We start from the raw sequence: 20,598 nt of genomic DNA, 5'->3' as shown, positions 1-20,598 counted from the left end.
GTATATTTTTATTTAATTTTTATCCAGCTCAGGATGAACTTAAGAAAATCATTCTGTTTTCAATCTTTAGTTTTCATGCTTTTGTAAGCACCATACATTCATTCAACTAGGTGTTTGTTTTGGCAATTAAGTCTTGTAGTACAGGTTCATAATTATTATTTTTTATTTTTTTATTTTTTTAGATTTTATTTATTTGACAGAGAGAGCACAAGTAGGCAGAGCAACAGACAGAGGGAGAGGGAGAAGCAGGCTCCCTGCCGAGCGGGGAGCGCGGGGCTCGATCCCAGGACCCTGGGATCATGACCTGAGCCGAAGGTAGACACTTGATGCCTGAACCATCTAGGTGCCGCTGGGTTCATAATTATGATCACAGCTATTCACAGACTAGACCTCCAGGAGTTGATAAAGGGGACACAGAAAATCGGACCTTCTTGGTGTAGATTGGCTGGCTGTTGAACAAACCCCTGTCTTCTGCCTCTTGAGCACCCACATTTCCCAGCTGCCCTTTGAAGTTTGGTGTGGCCATGTGACTATATCCTAACCAATGAAATGCATACAGAAGTGAAGTGGATGAATTCCAAGCCTGGTCTGTTACAATCCTCCAAGTACCATCCTTTGAATTCTTTCCTATTACCCATGACCTTGGAGGCCATATGTTGAAAATGGCAGAGCCACAAGTTAGAAGAAAACAAGGTAACCAGAATTGGCACTTGGAGGAATGTCACCCACCTGTCAGAAACACCCTTTTTGGACCTTGCATGAAAGAGAAAGAAATTTCCAGTTTTTCTAAGCCACTGAGATTTGAGATGTATATGTTGTAGCATAGTTTTACCTCAAGTAGTAAAGATTTATCCTGTGCATTTAAAAATAAAGTGTTATGTTTCCCCCTAATAACGGTAATATATTTTCATTGTCTACTATTGGAGAATACTCCGCACTGACACATTATGGTACCTGAAAGATGCATTTATTTATTTATTTATTTATTTTTTAATCTTCAAATGCAAGTTTAATAAATCAGATGATTTATTTATGGGATTTCTACATCAGGTTATGGTTTAACAGAAGCTATATATGTGTGATATGAAGAGAATGATGTACAATCAATATGAATCTTGTTAAATCTCTCTTCCGTGGACTTTCTCCATCTTCCTGCTTAGCAATACAAGGCATTTTTAGGTTTATATAAACATTCTTTACAATTGCCCTCTTAACAAAAAATTAGTATATAAATAGCACTAGGCATTTAGTAAATAAGTCACAGGCCAGTAAGTTCAATTGTGCAGTTGTGAAATGTAATGTGAATGAGTTTGAAACCTTAAGACGGGGTGATCTGCAGTGTTTCCAACATGTCTTCGACTGCCTTAAGAGAATATTTGGTTTCTTTCTTACTTTGACCTGCAAACTGATAAGCTCTGTTTATTTGACTACCTGCCCAACTAGCATATTTCATGTTGTCCTTTTTTGTTTTTGCACTTGCTTTTGGATTAGAAGCAATATGACTTGCCGACATGTAAAGCCCAAACAAAACTCTCATATTTCTGTTGTTCAGTTTCAGTGCCTGAGCAAAATACTTTCTTGAAAGTTCGAGGTTTCCAAGTCCACCTTGGGTATATTTAACTTCAGCATACTGCTAACAGTATAAGTGGTTGTGTGGGTTAGTCATCATTAGCTCCTCTAAAAAGGCTGCTTTAGCATAGTCATGTTCACTGATACAAAGTTCTGCAAGTTCATGCCAAGCTTCTTGGTCCCCAACAAATTGTTCCAGATACTCATTCACTTCCTGAATGACCTCCACATTTTTCCCCTGGGCTTTTCGAACGGCAACCTTACACTTTCTTGCAGCAGTGTTAGTTGGATCTTCTTATAAAATTCTATCATATAGTTGTATAGCATCATCATATCTTTCCATGGCTTCAAGTCTCATGCCAGTTAGTCTCTGGACTCTGTGACTGCCAGGGAACTGTCTTCTCAACTCCTGAAGACGAAACAATGCCAAGTCATCTCGACCATAGTCTAGGGCTGCAATCATCACTTGCTCATATATGATCTAAATATCATCTCCAAGCTTAGAAGCATATTCATTAATTAATTCCTCTCCAACTTCCACAATTTGCTCAGTGTTTTGTGAGTTTTCTTCTCTCCATTTTCTCATTTTATCTCACATTTCTTCCCAAGTGACATCGTAAAGCCCTGAGATCTTCGCCATCTTCTCAGAACCTGGAGGCAGAGCTGAAAGATGGTTTTAGAAATAAATCTCTGATAATAATTCTGTTAGTCGGTCATAACATCCTTTCTTTTTCCTGAACATGGAAGGTAAAAACAAAAAAAACCAAACCCCTCCCCCAAAAAGACCCCCTCAATTAAGATGCATTATTCTAGTTAATGTTTTAGCAATGAGTGATAAAGTTTATTCTAATAAATAAACTAACTCACGGTGAATTAAGCAATCTTGGGAATAGTAACTTTCTCAGGCCCCCAAGACATGATGCAGTATTTCAGTGACATTTCCACTTTACAACTAAGATACAACTTAGGCTCTGCTCGAAATTCTCTCGACGTACGTCAGTACATGCAGAAATGGAAACTCTCATGCCGTTGAGACTGGATGCATTAAATTCTTGTTTCTAGGACACAAATATATGGAATGTCCATGCAATGCTATGCCCAGCTTTCCATTCAGTGTCACACTCTGTCAGACAACTTGAGGTGTGTGGTCAGCTGCACTGTGCCTTCTCTCCCTCAGCAAATGTTCATGAAGCACTGACCGCCAATGGTCTAAGCGCTTGGGGCACAACACCAAGTGAGCAACAGTCTTGGTAATCAAGGAGCTTAGAGGTTTGGGCAGAGGGCAGCTAATTCCTGTGAGGAAGGGGCTGAGAAAATCTTCAAAGACAAGAGTCTGATAGAAATCGGGAAAGGTTGGGCAAGAGTATAAGGATAAATGAAGGAGAGGCATCGTAAGTTGAGAGACTACCAGGGACCAAGACATGAGATTTTGAACTATGTGAAACCTGTGGGGGATGAGGAGTTCATTTTGGCTGGTGTTCAGGGGAAAAGTGGGGAGTGCAGAAACAGGGGCTTGGGGAGCTAGACTGGGGTCAAGTTATGCAATCTTGGATGATATTCTATACATCCTGAATAGTTACTTTCTGTATACAAAGAGAGGTCAACAGATAGACAGTAATGGAGGATAGACGTTCAGCAGAGCAGTGAGTGACCCTATCATGTCAAGTTGAGGGAAAATCATTCTGGCAGAGCATGGAGGATGGCCTAGAATAAAGATGGTATTCTGGAAGCACCGAGGCCAGTTAGGAGGCTGTTGGAGTATTGGAGTAGGGGTGGCACTTGATTTGGGAGATGTTTCTGAGATGTAATCAGGAGGACTCGTTGGCTGTTTGGGTCTATAGGGCCCCAGGGCAGGCTGCCCTCAAATGTGCCACTTTGGCATATTGATTATTGTAAATAAAAGCGACTTAAGGGGCAGCCTGCACAGAAGGACTCTCAGACCCTCCTCTGTCCTCCCGAAAGCAGGAAATAAGTCTCCCGTATGAAAGGTACCCTTCCTGGGGCAGGCAGTAAAGAGACATCCTGATCACAAGAGATGGGAAATTTCGAGCCCAGAAGGCTGTATAAACGACCTGTGGTGTCTCTCTTGATCAGATGGGGGTCCCTAAACATGGGGCGACCCAATTGGGTGGAAGCCGGTGGCACCGGCAGTGAAAGAATTCACCTGAAGCAGAACGAAGGAACTAGATGTTTATTGGATACACTGCAAGAGAACAGCGGGCAGGACAGTGGAGGGGACACTGTCTGCCAGGAGGCGGTGTTGGGGGCTGTATTTAAAGGGGGAAGGGAAGGAGGTATGGGAATGTATGGAATTTTCCTTTTTTGGTGCCTGTACTCAGTTGCAAGTAACCCGCTGGTCCACTAGGATTTAGGGAGATTCTGGAGATGAGTCAACTGATGGGCCCGTTTGTGTGCAGCTCGGTGGTCCCTGTGGGCCCTTTGGCCTTGCTCTACATCCCATTGCTCAAGCCTGCTGCCTAAAAGCAGCCTCTACACAATCCTTGTTACTTTTTAGTAATTTACTACCCCAGTCCAAATTCTGTCTAGAATTCCTTACTAATTGAAGCTCCCAAATTCCATTCTCTTTGCCCTGTCAGTTCCTCATAGATTAATTGTCTCTTTGTCTACAAAGTCTAAAAACTCCCTGCCTTGGTCATTCTCTTGGGTCTCGATTTCATGACTGTGCACATGTGAAAAAAACTGGGATTTTTTTTCTCCTGTTAATCTATCTCATGTCAGTTTAATTTTTAGTCCTGTTGGAAGACCTTGAAGAGTAGAGAAGAAGGCTTCCTTCCCTTCAGGTGGAAAGGAGAAACAGCAGTTAAAGATACCTGAGGTTTCCAGCTGGGAAGTCTGGGCGGATGATGACATTACCAGTGGAGGGGGGAAATTTGGAAAGAGAAGCCGAGTACAGAGGGTGAAGCCAAAGAGGTTGGTTCTTGACGTGTGGTAATAAAGGTGCCTGTGGAATATCGAGGTTGAACAAGAACTCAAAAACTACACTGTGGCTTACAGTCTCAAAATTTATTAGTTCACAGTAATTGCAAACGGGAAAAAGGTACCTTTACGGTGGAGAAGTGCGGAAGACACTGCCTGAACCCGTTGATTAGTCAGCACCAAAATGATGTCTCCTGATAGAATATGTTGATAAGGACACAACATCACTTATGAAATTCTCCTGCCAGAAGTTCATAACCTGATTGTAATCGTGAGAAAACATCAAACACCCCCCATCCCGTTACTGAAACAAGACTTCAGCTGCCTCCATGTTGACCTCGAACTTTCTAGTTGGGTTCTTTCCAGCTTGTCTCTTGGCTCAGGCAGAAGACCCTGAGGGCAAAGCATCCCCTGATGGAGATTGAAACTACCCCCTCAAGCAACAGGGACCACCCCAAGCCAGTGAGACCCCGCCTGTGATTGACCCCAAGACCATGATGGCTTTGCCCTTCGCCGCCCACCTGCACGTACCCACCGACCTTTGCCCCACATTTTCCTTATATCAGCCTGGATTGGATGCATGTCTGGCTGGCACTTTGGAGATAGTCTCTGAGATGCTAGTCCACTCTCTTCGCCGGTGTTGGTCTCGCTAAATAAATCCCTTTCTCATTTCTCCCAAATCAAGTGCCTTTGGATTCTGTCAGCAGCAAGTGGCCAGATCTGGTCTGTTTGGGACCCCTTAGCCAGGTGGTCTTGTACCCCTGCGTGCCGGCCGCATTACAACACAGCTGCCCTCTATTCTTCAACAACGTCAATGCCATCAAAGACCAAATAAGGCAAGAACTCCCCCAGAGTAAAGGTGACAGAAAAGACAGGGCAGTAAAATGTAATGTGTGATCCGGGATAGGGTCTTGGATTGGGGGAGGGGAGAATTCCTATTAAAAAGCGTTACTGAGGTGCGGCTGCTGGTAGCACCTCACCAGATGACTCGGGCTGGGTCCTCGTGCCACTTCTTGCGCCGGCACACACCTTGACTACATGCACAACATCTGGCCACTGTGCAACCGGAGTTCGGGGCTCTTTGTGGGTGGATACCGGCTTCTTACTGTGCACCTGCAGGAACCCACTGCCAGCCCAGATGTGGCTGGAGGTGGACCACTAGCGGTCACATGTATCAGAAGCAAACTAACGTTCCGTATCCAAAGGAATTTGGTTGGCACTCCCGGCCCCCACCCAACTCTATAAAAGAGAGCCTCGAAAACTTTGCCTGTCTGACTTGCACATTTTATTGAGATCCTGCATTAACAGGTGAAGGGAAGGAGAATTTGTCACCCCAAAATATGCCTCTTTGGTATAAAGATTATCTTGAGATGATTGTTAAAAAAAAAACAAAACAGCAGACACAGAAGCTCTGAAAAGATAGTAGAAGTTACCCTTTTGTAAGAGAGATTTAACATTTATAAGGGAAATCTCCGTCTGTAAGGGTGTCTCCCTCACTGTACCAAATCTCTAGAAACTTTTATCAATGGTGAAGTCACCGACAAATCAGCATCAAACCTTAACCTTGCTTACTGTGCTTTGCCAGGGTAACCTCCCATAACTGACTCCCTACCCCCAACGTCTTTCTTTTGCCTTCAGCTGAAGATGATATTTAAGGTGGGGGCCTGGCCCTTTCTGAGAGTCTCTCCCATGTGTGTATACACGACATATGCATGTCATTCAATTTCTGTTTGCTTTTCTCCTGTTAACTTGTCTTTTTATTATAGGAGTGTCTCAGCCAAGATCCAGTAGAATAGAGGGAAAATGATTTTTCCTCCTTCACAGAAGGAGGGAGAGATAGCTGCTGACCTCAGTATTAACTGAAGATGGGGTGCTCAAGCTTTGACCAGGCAATGAACACTACTTGGAAGCTTAAAATTCCAAAGTAAGAACACATTTATCCTAACACCGGTGTAATAGCAGCCTAAGATAATCAGATATGAGACACAGATATGAGACTAGAGATCCAAGGCATGGATTATTGACATGTCTAAAAGAAAATTCCAGGGACGTCTGGGTGGCTCAGTCGGTTAAGTGTCTGCCTTCGGCTCAGGTCACAGTCCCAGGGTCTTGGGATTGAGTCCCATGTTGGGCTTCTTGCTCCTCGGGGAGTCTGCTTCTCCCTCTGCCTGCTGCTTCCCCTGCTAGTGTGTACGTTCTCTCACTCTGACAAATAAATAAAATCTTTAAAAAAAGAAAAAAAAGAAAATTCCAGAACAAGTGGAGGATAAGCAATATTTGGAGAAGAGAATACAGTTCTCTTGAGAAAACTTGAGAAAACTTTTCTTGAGAAAACTTTCTTGAGAAAAAACTTTCATCTCTAGATGGGAAGACCCTATCACAGTCAAAGCAAAATTGACTAAAATTGTTCAATATATGAAGGTGAGCTGCTAATGTTTTAAATTTCAAAGATAAAGAATGATGTAGATTTTCAGAAAAAAAAATTATCCACAAAGTATGAAATCAGGCTTCTCCTGAGTGTCACAGAGTAACAGTGAGACAGGGAAACTGAAGGGGCTCCATGAAAAAAACCTGCTTTTCCCTCCTTTTCCTGCTTCTGTTCTTGCTAGGACCTGCACCCAGGCCTTACACATGCCTTCATGTATGTCCTCCTTATAAAGGTCAAGGACTAAACAATTTCTTTGGAGACTTCCAGCGCAATAGATAACGCCTACTGAGTGACCAGGTGGGTCATCGTGAACTTTTTCCAAGACCTCTGACTCCAGGCACCTTGACGCCAAGACCCCTGGCTCCAGGGCCTAAGTGACTTATGGAGGACACCAGAGCACTGGTCCTTGTTCTGACCAGTTCCCGGATGCCTGAGAGGACGCGGACACCAGACCATCATCTTCTCTAAAAACCCCAGACCCCGAGCAAAGACGAGACTCACTCTCGTTCCTTTCTGAGTCTCCCAGCTGCTTGGTCTGTATGTGCTCTCTCGGTCTTCAATAAACTCTGCTCTCCCTTCCTTCTGGCTCGTGTTTGATTTCTGTCTGGCACGCAGCCAGGGACCCTCTTGGCTGGTCTTGTGGGACGCCCTCTGGGTCCTCGAACCCACCCAGCCTGCATCAACAGGATATACAAGACAGAATATGTAATATTTTGAAGAGGGAAGGCTGTGTGTGAGTCACTAATTCTGTATCAAGTCATGTGCAAAAGTCCCCGAAATCATTCTCATTTATATACAGTCTCTAAAGATTCCACCCTTGGTATGACCACCTGGCCCAGTTGGTAAAACACACAACTCTTGATCTTGGGGTCATGAGTTCGAGCCCCATGTTGGGTGTAGAGATTACTTTTAAAAAACTGGGGGGGGGGCACCTAGGTGGTGTAGTCGGTTAAGTGTCTGTCTCTTGGTTTCGGCTCAGATCTGACCTCAGGGTTGTGAGATCGAGCCCCACATAGGGCTCTGTACTCAGCACAGAGTCTGCTTGAGTTTCTCTCTCCTTCTGCCCCTCCCCTCTGTGACTTCTCTGTCTCTTTCTCTCTCTCTCAAATAAATAAATAAATCTTAAAAAAATTTTTTAATCTTAACAAAAAAAAAGATTCTACCCTAAGAAAATTCACTCACAGATGTACTCTATAAATGACTGAGTGTTTAATCAAGATAAAAACTTGTAAAGTAGACGTGCATGGTATTAGTACTGATGGTGAGTGGGAAAATCAATGAAATAAGAAAGTCTCAATAATTATTGTAAATACGGTTTAAAAGCACAAAAATGTTTTTCAAAATTCAACTTTTTACCCATTTTGTTTCTCTAAAAATATTTTATTTTTTTTAAGATTTTATTTATTTATTTGACAGAGAGAGATACAGCGAGAGAGGGAACACAAGCAGGGGGAGTGGGAGAGGGAGAAGCAGGTTCCCGGCTGAGCAGGGAGCCCGATGCGGGGCTCGATCCCAGGACCCTGGGATCATGACCTGAGCCGAAGGCAGACGCTTAACGACTGAGCCACCCAGGCGCCCTGGTAGGTAACTTCTGATCCTGAAAGACAAGTATCTTACCCGTTTGAGTATGGGGTTTTCATAGTTTGAGTTTTCATAGGCAGATCACACGTGTAAACTCAGGGATTAATGTGCCCACTTCTCTCCCATGCCATAACATAGCAAAACATAAATTCTTCAGGGCTGTCACTGTTTGTTTGTTTTCTTTTTAAGGTTTATTTTTAAGTGATCTCTATATCCAACGCGGCTCCAACTTACGACCCCAAGATCAAGAGCCAGGAGCTCTACCAACTGAGCCAGCTGGGCACCCTGGGGCTGTTGCTGCTTTGAACAGGAAAGTCTGGTTAAGCTATACTGAAATTGGGATTCTGGCAGGGCCTTAGCCCCTGTGAGGAAAGAGAAGTACCAGCATCCCTGAGATGCTGAGGTTTATTCCCCATGATGAGGAGTTGAATTCTTACCATTCCCTCCCTCAAAAATATTTAGTTCCTGCAAGCCTAGGCAGCGTTCTTGGGTAGAGATGAGAGTGATTGCTTTATTGGCTCTGCCCCTCGATGGCTGCATAATTACACCCTTTACTCATGAAGGAAGTGATTATGTAAACACATTATATGTCATTACCGAAAATCGCAACGTGCCTACTTCCCGGCTGCCCAGCTCAATATCTAAATTACCCACTCCACCAAGGGGGGTAGAAAACTGGACCCAAGAAAGAGAATTGGCTATCACAATAAGAATGTTTGCAGAGTCTTTTATTTGGGATTAAAGTGCTTTTAAAATATATGGGGGGGCATTTGAAGTACATACGTAATTCCAGTATGCCCACAGCATAATGATCTTCATTTGTTTGGAGTTCTTTCAAAATTTTATCCATATGGTCATATTGTTTCTAACATCCATCAAGCTGTATATATTTTATACACTTATAAATTTTATACATTACATAACATTATTTTAGAAACACTTTCTCTAGGTTTTACATTTTTATCATAAAATTTTTAACCATATACCATCTCATTTTATTTATACATAATATATATACTTTATTTAACCATTTCCTTGTTATTGGCTGCAAGTGCTGGTTTTTTAAAATTATGAATAACTCTGCTGTAAATATCTTCATACATATGGATTTTTCTCCTTTTGAATTTTCATATTTCCTCAATTAAACTGATGTTGCATCTTAAAAATTGATACTGTTTTAGAAGTGGAGAAATACAATAATTCTATAATATAGAAATCAGAGTAGAGGGTTTACTGCATCAAAACAGATCATGATACTTGATATGTATATCAAAATGTCCTCTAAAAAGATTTTACCAATAACATCTGGAATATATATGTGTTACTATTTTCCTACAGCTTTGCCAGCATATGAGATTAGACTTTTCTGTTGACTTTTTGTAGTCTAAATAGATGCAAATTGTTTCCTCATTATTATTTTAATTTTAATACATTTAGCTATTTTAGTAGTAAGAGGTACCATCTTGCTTTTTTGGCTTCCCCCTTTCCATGTTATTATATCAGTTTTGCTGCCATATGCAAAATTGGAAGAAGGCAGTGATCTCTTTATAGAATCATAGTCCTTAGGCTAGAATCCTTTAGGGATCATCTGGTCAGACCCCTCAATTTACCATATGATTAGATAAAAACCCAGTGAGATTCAAATTGCTCAAGATTTTGCAGCTAGGAAGTGGCAGGGCTAAAATTTAAGACCAAAATTCTGGACCTTTCCACCGGGCACACTGCCTCTCTTGTGCAAATTCTGTTTGAATGCTAATGACATATCTCTCAGTCCTTGACGTTTAGGCTGGGCAGTATAAAACTTAGGCTTAAAATATTACTAATTCTTAATAAATAAGTCAACAAAGTGAATTCTCATGAAAGAAAGTTGACTATATCTGAATACATTGCACCAAACTACAAGGCACCTATCATGCACTCCCTGGAGTTGGCTTATGTAATAAAGTCTGAGATAGATGTCTTAAGTCCAGTAATTCACATTTGTTGGTGGTTAAGCCCCCTGAGGACCTGAATCATCATGCTCTTGAATTCTTCTCACTGTAAATTCAGTCTCATTGCTATTAAATATTGATGCTGTGCTTACTTTTCCAAACCAAATCAGAGCTCCAACTTTACAGCTGAAGAATGGCGTATTTTTAGCCCATCGACTTTATCATTGTTATTTTCGATCTTTCACGATTTTATAAAATGTGCCAACGATTGTTAACCCAAGTCTCAGGCTTCATCAGTCTGCAACAACAATATTAAGTCACACTTCTGTCTCACAGCCAAAGTATGTCATGAGCTCAAGTCAGCAAAACTGCTGGAAACTGACCCTCCTCAAACTGTTTTTTCAGCTATTTCTGAGGTCCCCAGCGTGATGCCTCATAAGTACCCCAGAGCAGTCACCATCTTTTATCCCTGCCTCTTGGTCTTTCTTCTGGACAGTACTGCTGCTGGGCACTGCTGTCCTACCTTGGTGACCATAATCGATCTACCCCTACTGTGGTCTCAAAGCAAGGTTAGCCCTTCTCCAAATCCCTCATATCTAAACTGTGATGAAACTGTACTTTTAAAACGCCACGTCAGGGACACCTGGATGGCTTGGTTGGTTAAGCATCCTACTCCTGATTTCAGTTCATGGCATGATCTCAGGGTGGTGAGATTGAGGCCGGAGTCAAGTATGCCTCTCTCCCCCTCCTGTGACCCTCCCCTCGTTCTCTCTCTCAAAATAAATGAATAAACCTTTAAAAATAAATTTTAAAAATTAAAAAATAAAAAGCCATGTCTCAAAGTCTCCAGAAAAAAGAAACTTAAAACAGAGAATAGCTTACAACATCCAGGAGAAGTAGCTATCTGTAGAGATGACAAGTCCAAACTCAAACACTGAAGACTTGCCTAATTCTCAGCGGTCCCTCACGTGGCAGGGGGACGGCTCAAAGAAAAATCAGCAGCTCCGGGTGTTGCTCTAGCTTGGAGTTCAGGTCCCATTGCCCGCCAACTTAGAGAAAGAAGAAATCCTCCAGCCTTTCTCAAGCCCTAGCCTAGCTCTATTTTCCTGCCCTGGAGTTGTCTGTCTCAAAATGACTGACAAAGAGAATACCCATTCCCTTTGGCAGGGGTGAGGGGGCAGGGAGGGGGTGGAAAGCCTATACCCACTCCAGGGTTGGATCTGGGCTTCATAGCTTAAGCAAGATAATTATAATAGTACGCAGTGTATTTTCCGAAGACTGCCTTATGCAGTCTTAAAATTACCACATTTGGGGGGAAAATTTGTTCTTCAGTGGGAAACTGGATTTTCTAGAGTATAGGGTACCTCTCTGGGTTATCCAATTTATGGGAGCTATTTTACAATGCTGCAAATTGTTGATAACTGACAGCAATGCAAAATACTTGTTTATAGACATCAAATTTTGTCCTGTCTGGTAGAGGGCTAGAGGTTCAATTGACTTCTCTCCTCTACTGTGGAAGAAACCAGTTGCGTCTCAATGGGCATATTCATTTCACTATTCCTCATCTATAACTAATATTCTGCACTGATTCCACTTATGATCACCAGCTAATGATTTTGATTCCAATTCCGATGTGTGTAACGTGGTGGGGGGCGGTGTTTCTTTACAGCCCTAAACAATTCTCTAACACCAACTGGTGTCCTACAGTTCAATCTAATTTTGACCCTATCTATGGAGAGATAGCGTCAGATCCCACAGGTCAAGGGCTTTGTCGTACAAGACTCCCCCCCTTCCCAACCTCAGACACCAATGGCAAGTCCGGGTTGTCGCCTATGCTTCTGACCAAGCACAGATTGGTGGTTTGAAAGACCTTGTCCTCGGATTCAATGAATTTGCTAGAGCAGGTTACAAAAATCAGCTCACAGAAATATTTTACTTAATAGATCACTGGTCGATTATAAAAGGCATAGCCAGGTGAAGAGATGCAGAGGGCAAGGCCTGGAGAAAGGGCACAGAGCCTCCATGCCCTCTCCAGGTGCTGCTCTACCCAATCTCCATGTGTTCACCAATTCAGAATCTCTCTGAATCCCAGCCTTTTTTGTTCTTCTCTGGAGCTTCATTACATAGGCTTGATTGATTAGATCATTGAACGTTGGTGATTGAGTCAACCTCTAGCCCCTCTGCCGGCCAGGAGGTCAGGCAGATGGCACCAAAAGTTCCAACACTCCAATCACTTGGTTGGTTCCTCTGGCAACCACCCCTCTCCCCTTGTAGATGCTGTCCAAGAGTCATCTCATTAACATAAACTTAGGTGTGCTTGAAAGGGGTTGTTAATGAATATCAAGACACCTTTATAGCTCTGATCACTTAGAACATTCCCAGGGTTTTTGGAGCTCTGTCAGACAAAGACCAAATATATATTTATTATAAATCACAGTATCGCAATGGCTGTGTCCTTTGGATTCTCCTTTGAACTGGCTGTAATACCTTAGCATTTTCCTCATTAATGAGTTGAACAAGATCTTTAGCACACGTTCATTTTTATATCTGTATGAGAGTCATGATTTAAAAAAATTTTTTAACACCATGAGTAGGACCTTAAAGCGTGGTTAGTTTTTGCTAACTTGTATCTAGTTGAGTTCCTTGTTATATTTCTCTATCAAAATGAGGAATAGAGGGCGCCTGGGTGGCTCAGTTGGTTAGGCGTCTGCCTTTGGCTCAGGTCATGATCCCAGGGTCCTGGGATCCCGTGTCAGGCTCTCTGCTCAGCAGCCAGTCAGCTTCTCCCTCTCCCTCTGTGATCTCTCTCAGTCTCTCTCAAATAAATAAATGAAATCTTTAAAAAAAAATGAGGAACAGAGATCGAGTCTGTGGATCCCCCTCCCCGACCCTTGGCATAATATTCACACATACACAGTACACATGCACATACACACAATTCCCCAAAAATAAGCATTAATTTTTAGCCATAAAACAGTCTAAAATCCACATTCCAGAAGAAAATACTTTCTAATGTAATACACTTTCTAATGTGATCCACCAGGCAGAACATGTGCTGTCTCAGCTTGAAGGGTCCTTCTTTTGGGTTATTTCCCCATATCCAGAAATTCTTCAAGAATGTTGAGTACTTAGCTTTCATCTATATCAAGGTTTGTCAGCCTCAGCACTGTTGACGTTTTGGACTGGATAATTCTTTGTCGTGGGGCTCTCCTGTATATTGAAGGAAGTTTAGCCACACCCCTGGCTACTACTCACTAGCAGCACCCCACCTCCAATTGTGACAACCCAAAGTATCTCCAGACATGGCCAAATTTCACTTGGGGGTGTACAGTCGCGCCCAGTTGAGAACCACCAGTTTATTTTATTAAAAGTTTCTCAAATGGTTCCTATCAGAATAAAGGGAGGGTCTCCTCAAAGACAAGTGAGTGAACCCAACTGATATGTAGCAACATGTATTGGTCTTAGTAATGGTGCCGAGGGAACACAGAAAGTTGCAGAATGCTTGCCTGGTGTAATACTATTTATGTAAATCTTAAAATCACAAAGCCTTATAATGTGTATTGCTTTTAGAAACATGTATATGGAGTAAAAGTACAAAACCATGAATACGAGGAATACACACCCGTTTAACAAGTATGGTCACCACTGGGAAAAGAGGGAGGGAATTAGGACAGGCGAGGAGTACAAAAGAAAAGTCAACCCTATCTGCAATGCTTTGCTTATTTTTAAAAAGAGACCTAAACAACTGCAGAATGTTACCACTTTTCCATTCCAGCTAGTGCATATGCAGATATTATGTTACTCTCCAAACTACTGTATTTTTATAAATGTATAAGAAAATATTAAAAAATACAGTTTAAATTTCACATAATGTTCTTCGAAGCTGTGTGCTATTAGGTTTTCAATCATCTACTGCTCTCCATTATTCATACCTCTGCTTGCCTCCATCATTATAGATAGCTGTGAGCTGGCAGGGTTTAGAGAGCGATCTCCCAGCTCCGATGCTCACGACACCCATAATACTAATGCTCTCCTCTTATATTTGTGGAGTGCTTTATCTTTTCCCAGGCTGCTTCCATCCATCTTCTCATTTTATATTCACACCTTCTATCACCATCCATCTTAGTCTGGACTCTATTCACCATGGACATGTGGCTTCGATGAAAGCTTTCTCTTCAGCGACTACTTTAGTTTGGCTTAGCCTAGGAGAGCCAGCTCTGAGCCAGGGATCCTGTTCCAGAGGTGAGCCCGGCAAGCACACCTAAGGCGAGTGAGGCAGGGCGGGGAAGGACGCTGATGAATGGCACACCAAGAGAGCAGGTCATGGTTGAGGACAATTGAGGCTAGATCGGTAGGTGAGCTTTGGGAAACACTGTAGAACATGTCTCGGAGTGCTCCCTACTGAGAAGCAAGTTATACGGGTGACTTTTCCTCCAGCTCCCATCTGTTATTGACTGAGGGCTGCTCCCAGAGATGCTAGCTTTCCCTCACTTCCCACCAGACTGGCTCTGCGCTCAAGCGGAAGTCCTCAGATTTGTAGAAGCACAGACACTGGCCAATGGGTACCACTGGAATGTACTAGAACTCTGAGTGCTGGGAAGATAGGAGCAGAGCCCTCAACACCTCGGCTACAACACCTTACTACGTGTCCTGTAGTTCCATGGATGTCTTGCGTTACAGCTTATATGGCATTTTCACAAATTAAATCTTGTGAGGAAGGGCATATTCTGATTTGTAACTAGAAAGCTCAGCTGAATCGACTTGCTTGCCAGAGGCTTGAAAGTACGTCTTTTGACTCCAAATCCAATACTCTTTATTTTTATTTTTTTAAGATTTAAGATTTATTTTTGCAAGAGAGACAGCATGAGTGGGGGTGAGGGTCAGAGGGAGAAGCAGAGTCCCTGCTGAGCAGGGAGCCTGAAATGGGACTCCATCCCAGGACCCTGGGATCATGACCTGAGCTGAAGGCAGACGCTTAACCTACTGAGCTACCCAGGCGCCCTCCAGTACTTTTTAAATTGCATGGCTGGAGTCTCCCGATACCAGGGATTAGCAAACTATGGTCTCCTGTCACCTGTTTTTTCAATAAAGTTTTATTTGAACACCAACACACCCATTTGTTTGCACCTTGTCCACGGGTCCTGCTACTGGAATGGCAGGATCGCATGGTTGCAACAGAGGTCTGCCAAGCCAGATGTATTTAGGATCTGACTCTTTACAAGAAAAGTTTGTCAACCCCTGTTCTATGCCATAAAACTAGGAGAAAAATTCATATTTTCCAGAGTTCTGAGAACTTTCAGTATGAGCAAGTTTGTAAGAAGGAAATATTAATTATCAATCATTAAAATCCCATTTTTATGAAGTGGGTTAGGAGCAAAATAGTATTTTTATTTATTTTTTATTTTGTAATTATTTTTTTAAAGGTTTTATTTATTTGAGAGCTAGAATGAGATAGAGAGAGAGCATGAGAGGGGGGAGGGTCAGAGGGAGAAGCAGACTCTCCGCTGAGCAGGGAGCCCGATGTGGGACTCGATCCCGGGACTCCAGGATCATGACCTGAGCCGAAGGCAGTCGCCCAACCAACTGAGCCACCCAGGCGCCCCAAAAAGGTATTTTTAAAAACCTGTTTCATAAAAGCAACTATTGGTCATTTGTCCCCCCAAATATATCAAGGTCCAAGGAGAACCTTGAGGCAGCTTCGTCTCATCTATGGAATAAATTGCAAACACCTAGTTCAGACAGAGAAAATTGTAATCATCTCTTGTGCCAAACCCCAACTCATTGAAAGTGGTGTTGATGATGATGCAAAACTGTGTTCAAGCTTAGCGAAAGAGAGGGCCATAATTGTTGAGTAATGTCTGCAGTGGACAGAGGGAGGGACAGTGGTGGCCAATATTGAATGCAAAAGAAAAAGCACTGCCACCTGTCATGGGATGGGGGGAGGAAATAACAAGAGGAAAGGGGACTCTAGAATAGATAGCCACAGCCCACTCCCCTTCCTGTGATTCTGGGGAGATAAGGAAGGCTGATGAAATCCACCAAGCGGGAAAAATAGAGCTGGTGGCTTTGACTCCTATGACTAGGGGTAGTCTTGGACGGAGTCTGAAATTGGCAGGCTTTTTCTTTTGTTTTCTTTGTTTCATTTATAGACTTTATTTTTTAGAATTTAGTTTTAGGTTTACACGAAAATTGAGCCAATAGTACAGAGAGTTCCTACATATCCCCCACCCCTTTCTCCCTCACCCACACACAGTTCCCCTCTTATTAACACCTTGTGTTGGTGTGGTACATTTGTTAACAATTAGTGAACCAATATTGACACATTATTATTAACTAAAGTCCCTCATTTGCATCAGGGTTCACTCTTCGTGTTGTACATTCTATGGGTTTTGACGAATGCATACAATCACGTATCCACTGTTACAGTGTCATATAAAATAGTTTCATTGCCCTGCAATTTCCACATTTCACCTGCTTACACTTCCCTGTCACCCACATGCCTCCCACGTGGAGCCCCTGACAATCACCGATCTTTCGACTGACTATAGGGTTGCCTTTTCCGGAATGTCACGGTTGGAATCCTACAGTATGTAGCGTTTTCAGATTGGATCTTTTCACTTAGCAATATGCATTTAGGCTCCTCCATGTCTTTTCATGGCTTGACAGCTCACTTTGTAATCAGTGAGTAATATTCCATTGTCAGGATGTGCTAAATTTTATTTATCCACTCACCTCTTGAAAAATATCTTGGTTGCTTCCAGTTTTTGGCAACTCAGTGACCTATTTCTTCTTGGGCAAATTTTGGGAGATTGTGTCTCCCAAGGAATCGGTCCATTTCATCTACATTATCAAATTCATAGGCATAGCGTTCATAATATTCCTTCATTATCTTTTTTAAATATTAGTCCACGGGATCAGTAGGGATGGCCCCTCTTTCATTTCTTTTATTACTAATTTGTATCTTCTCTTTTTGCCTTGATTAGCCTGGCTAAGGGTTATCAATTTTATTGATTTTTTTTTTCCAAGAAACAACTTCTGGTTTTGTGGGTATTTTTGAATTGTTTTCCTGTTTTCAAGTTCATTAATTTCTGCCGCAATTTTTACTGTTTCTTTTCTTGTGCTTGCTTTAGGTTTATATTGCTCTTCTTTCTCAAGTTTCCGCAAATGGAAACTTAGAATACGGATTTTAGATCTTTTTTTTCCTAATATATTCATTCAATGTTATACATTTCTCTCTAAGCACTGCTCTTGTTGCATCTTCCATATTTTGGTAAGTTGTATTTTCATTTTCATTTAGTTCAAAATATTTTAAAATTTTGGGGTACCTGGGTGGCTCAGTCGATTGAGCGTCAGACTCTTGGTTTTGGCTCAGGTCATGATCTCGGGGTCCTGGGATCAAGCTCTGTGTCGGGCTCCCTGCTCAGTGCAGAGTCTGCTTGTCCCTCTCCCTCTCTTTCTGCCCCTTCCCCCGACTCATGCGCACTCTCTCTCTAAAATAAATAAATCTTTAAAATTTTAAAAAAATTTCTCTTGATAATTCTTTAACACATGTATTTAGAAGTGTGTTGTTTAATCTCCAAACATTTGGGGATTTTCCAGCTGTCTGTTGTTGATTTCTAGTTAAAGTCCACCGTGATCTGAGAACACACACTGTATGGCTTCTATTCTTTTAAATTAAGGTGTGTTTATGGCCCATATTGTGATCTAACTTGGTGAGCTTGAGAAGAATTTGTATTCTGCTTTGTTGGAAGAAGTATTCTATAAACGTCACTTAGACCCAGTTGATTCTTGGTGCCCAAAGGAAAGGGGACTTTTCTCCTCCATGATATTCATTCCTGGTAGTACTCCTGGAGATAAAACCCACAAAAGTGTGGGAGGGCCCCTACAACTGGGGCAGCAGCAGCTTTTAGCTATCAAATTAGTCTACACTCAGCCTTTAGCAATTCACCAACTACCATTTTTTTTTAAAGATTATTTACTTATTTGAAAGAGAGAGCACAAGTGCGGGGCGGGGGGGGTGGCGCGGGGGAGGGACAGAGGGAGAGGAAGAAGCAGACTCCCCGCTGAGCAGGGAGCCCGATGTGGGGCTCGATCCCAGGACCCTGAGATCATGACCTGAGCCGAAGGCAGGCACTTAACCGACTGAGTCACCCAGGCGCCCCACCAACTACCACCATTTTAATGTTCCAACTAGTCTGGCTCCTGAGGTCTCTGCTCTTGGTGAGCTGTGATTCTCTATATTTACATATCTCTCTAGTTTTCAGGATGGTCGTTTTCCCTGTGATCTCAATTCTCTGCTAGATCCAAGAAAATTCATCGATTTTCAGTTCAGCTTTTTTCTTGTGACGACAGGAGTGATGACTTCCCAGCTCTTTTCATGTCAGAGCTAACAGGGAGGCATGGTCAGTATACAACCAGAGGCTGGCCTGTTGAAATGCAGATGCGATTAGCCTCTGGCCCCCCAGGGATACTGATTGCTACCAGCAGCAACCAACCCCTTCACAAAACCACATCTTCAGCTAAAACTGTGTTCTATAAAGACAGTGTTAAAATCAAACTAAATGTAATTTTCAAGAGAAAGATCTTTCAGTGCTATTTGGTTTTATGGTTTGAACCAGACTTCATTTCCACTGTATCAAATACCAGTGGCCTTTTCAGTGACAGAAGGGATTTCTTACAAATTCTGTGCATTGCAGTTAATTCTTAAGTTGCTCTAGAATATGCTTTCTCTGGCTTATAAACAGACCTCTACTCCACCTTATGAGTTTCCAGCTCTTTTCCCTTAAATCTGAAACACAGTGATAGGTTCCAGCCCAAGAGACCTGCTTGATAAAGACACTCTTCCAAGGATGACTAGGCAGTGGACTAAAGATAAGAATTATAATTTTTGTTCAAATTGCTAAATCCGTAACTATATCTTTCTAAAATAAGTCTGTTCTGATATGACCTGTCTCTAGATTTCCATTCACAGTCTTATTGATCAGATGATTTAGAGAAAGTAAAAAAAAAAAAAATACCATGCTTTTGATTTTCCTTCTTCCTCTAACCCATTGGTTCTCGACTAGGGGCAATTTCATCCCCAAGGGGCCATTTGGTAATGTCTGGATACATTTCTAGTTGACATAACTGGGTTGGGGTGGTGGGTGGGTGCTACCGATCTCTTGTGGGTAGAGGCCAAAGACCCTGCTAAACATTTACAACACACAGGAAGGTTTCCCGCAGCAAAGAATTATCCGCCAAAAATGATCTGGTCCAAGGTATTAATAGCGCCGAGGTAGAACCCTGCTCTAATCTGAGAAATTGGCCACCATGGCCTAGCTCTTCAGCTATACCAGAATCCTAATGATCTCATTATTCTTATCTCTTTATTGACTTTTGTAGTATAAAGATAATGCTGCTCTTTGGACTATTTTTCCATGAGGCCCAGGAAGTTAGTCTTGATAATGCTGCCCCACAAACCCTACAGGTCAATGATTTATAGTCTCGTCCACTTACTGGAGGCCTACTAGGTACCGGGGTCCTAAGAGGTAAACACTGGAAAAATTACAGTCTGTTTAGCATGCAGATTATACAAGTAAAAATTAGCAATAACACCAGGTAACTCCAGATCAGAGGTGTCGAAAACCTACCTCCGTGCTTTGGAACCAAAATATATCCGGAAGACAAGAGTTTGGGATAAAGAGGAACAATAGCTTTATTGCTTTGCCAGGCAAAGGAAGCTAGGGCAGGCTATGGCCTTCAAAAACTCAAGCTCTGCGGGGCAGCTGGACTGGGACTGGTGTTGGGGGTGTTGGGGGTGCTGGGGGTGGGTGCTATTATAGGGAAATACAGGATCTAGCCGGTTTTGACAGGAACCGTGCTGCCAGCCTTGCTGGTCATGTCTTTAGGGTGGTACCGGGTTTCTAAAACAGAAGGCTATGAAGGTAGGAGGGGAAGTTTGCAGAAGTTGAGGGGGAAAGGTTACTTTAAAATTGAGCTTCACTGAAGCATTAGTGCAGCCATTTTGATTTTTGGTCAACTTTAAACTTTTAAGTGGTTTCAGAAGTACAAATAAAATTGCAGAAATAGCCTTGGTGGAGAGACAAGAACCAGCATCTTTAGAGCTACTGAGCTGCAGATGTGGTTTACAGATGTTCTAGTTAATCCTCATGG

The 20,598-nt window shown here is 42.4% G+C and overlaps 1 pseudogene; it reads right to left on the bottom strand.

Moving 5' to 3' along the window:
• Window positions 1-1,270: 1,270 nt before the first annotated feature.
• On the bottom strand, window positions 1,271-2,209 carry LOC113930927 (annotated as a pseudogene).
• Between the last annotated feature and the right edge of the window lie 18,389 nt (window positions 2,210-20,598).

The sequence above is a fragment of the Zalophus californianus genome, chromosome X (genome assembly GCF_009762305.2).
Source record: "Zalophus californianus isolate mZalCal1 chromosome X, mZalCal1.pri.v2, whole genome shotgun sequence".
In the NCBI taxonomy this organism is placed as follows: domain Eukaryota; kingdom Metazoa; phylum Chordata; class Mammalia; order Carnivora; family Otariidae; genus Zalophus; species Zalophus californianus.
The sequence above is the reverse complement of the archived record's forward strand: the minus strand, read 5'-3'. Positions and strand labels throughout refer to the sequence as shown.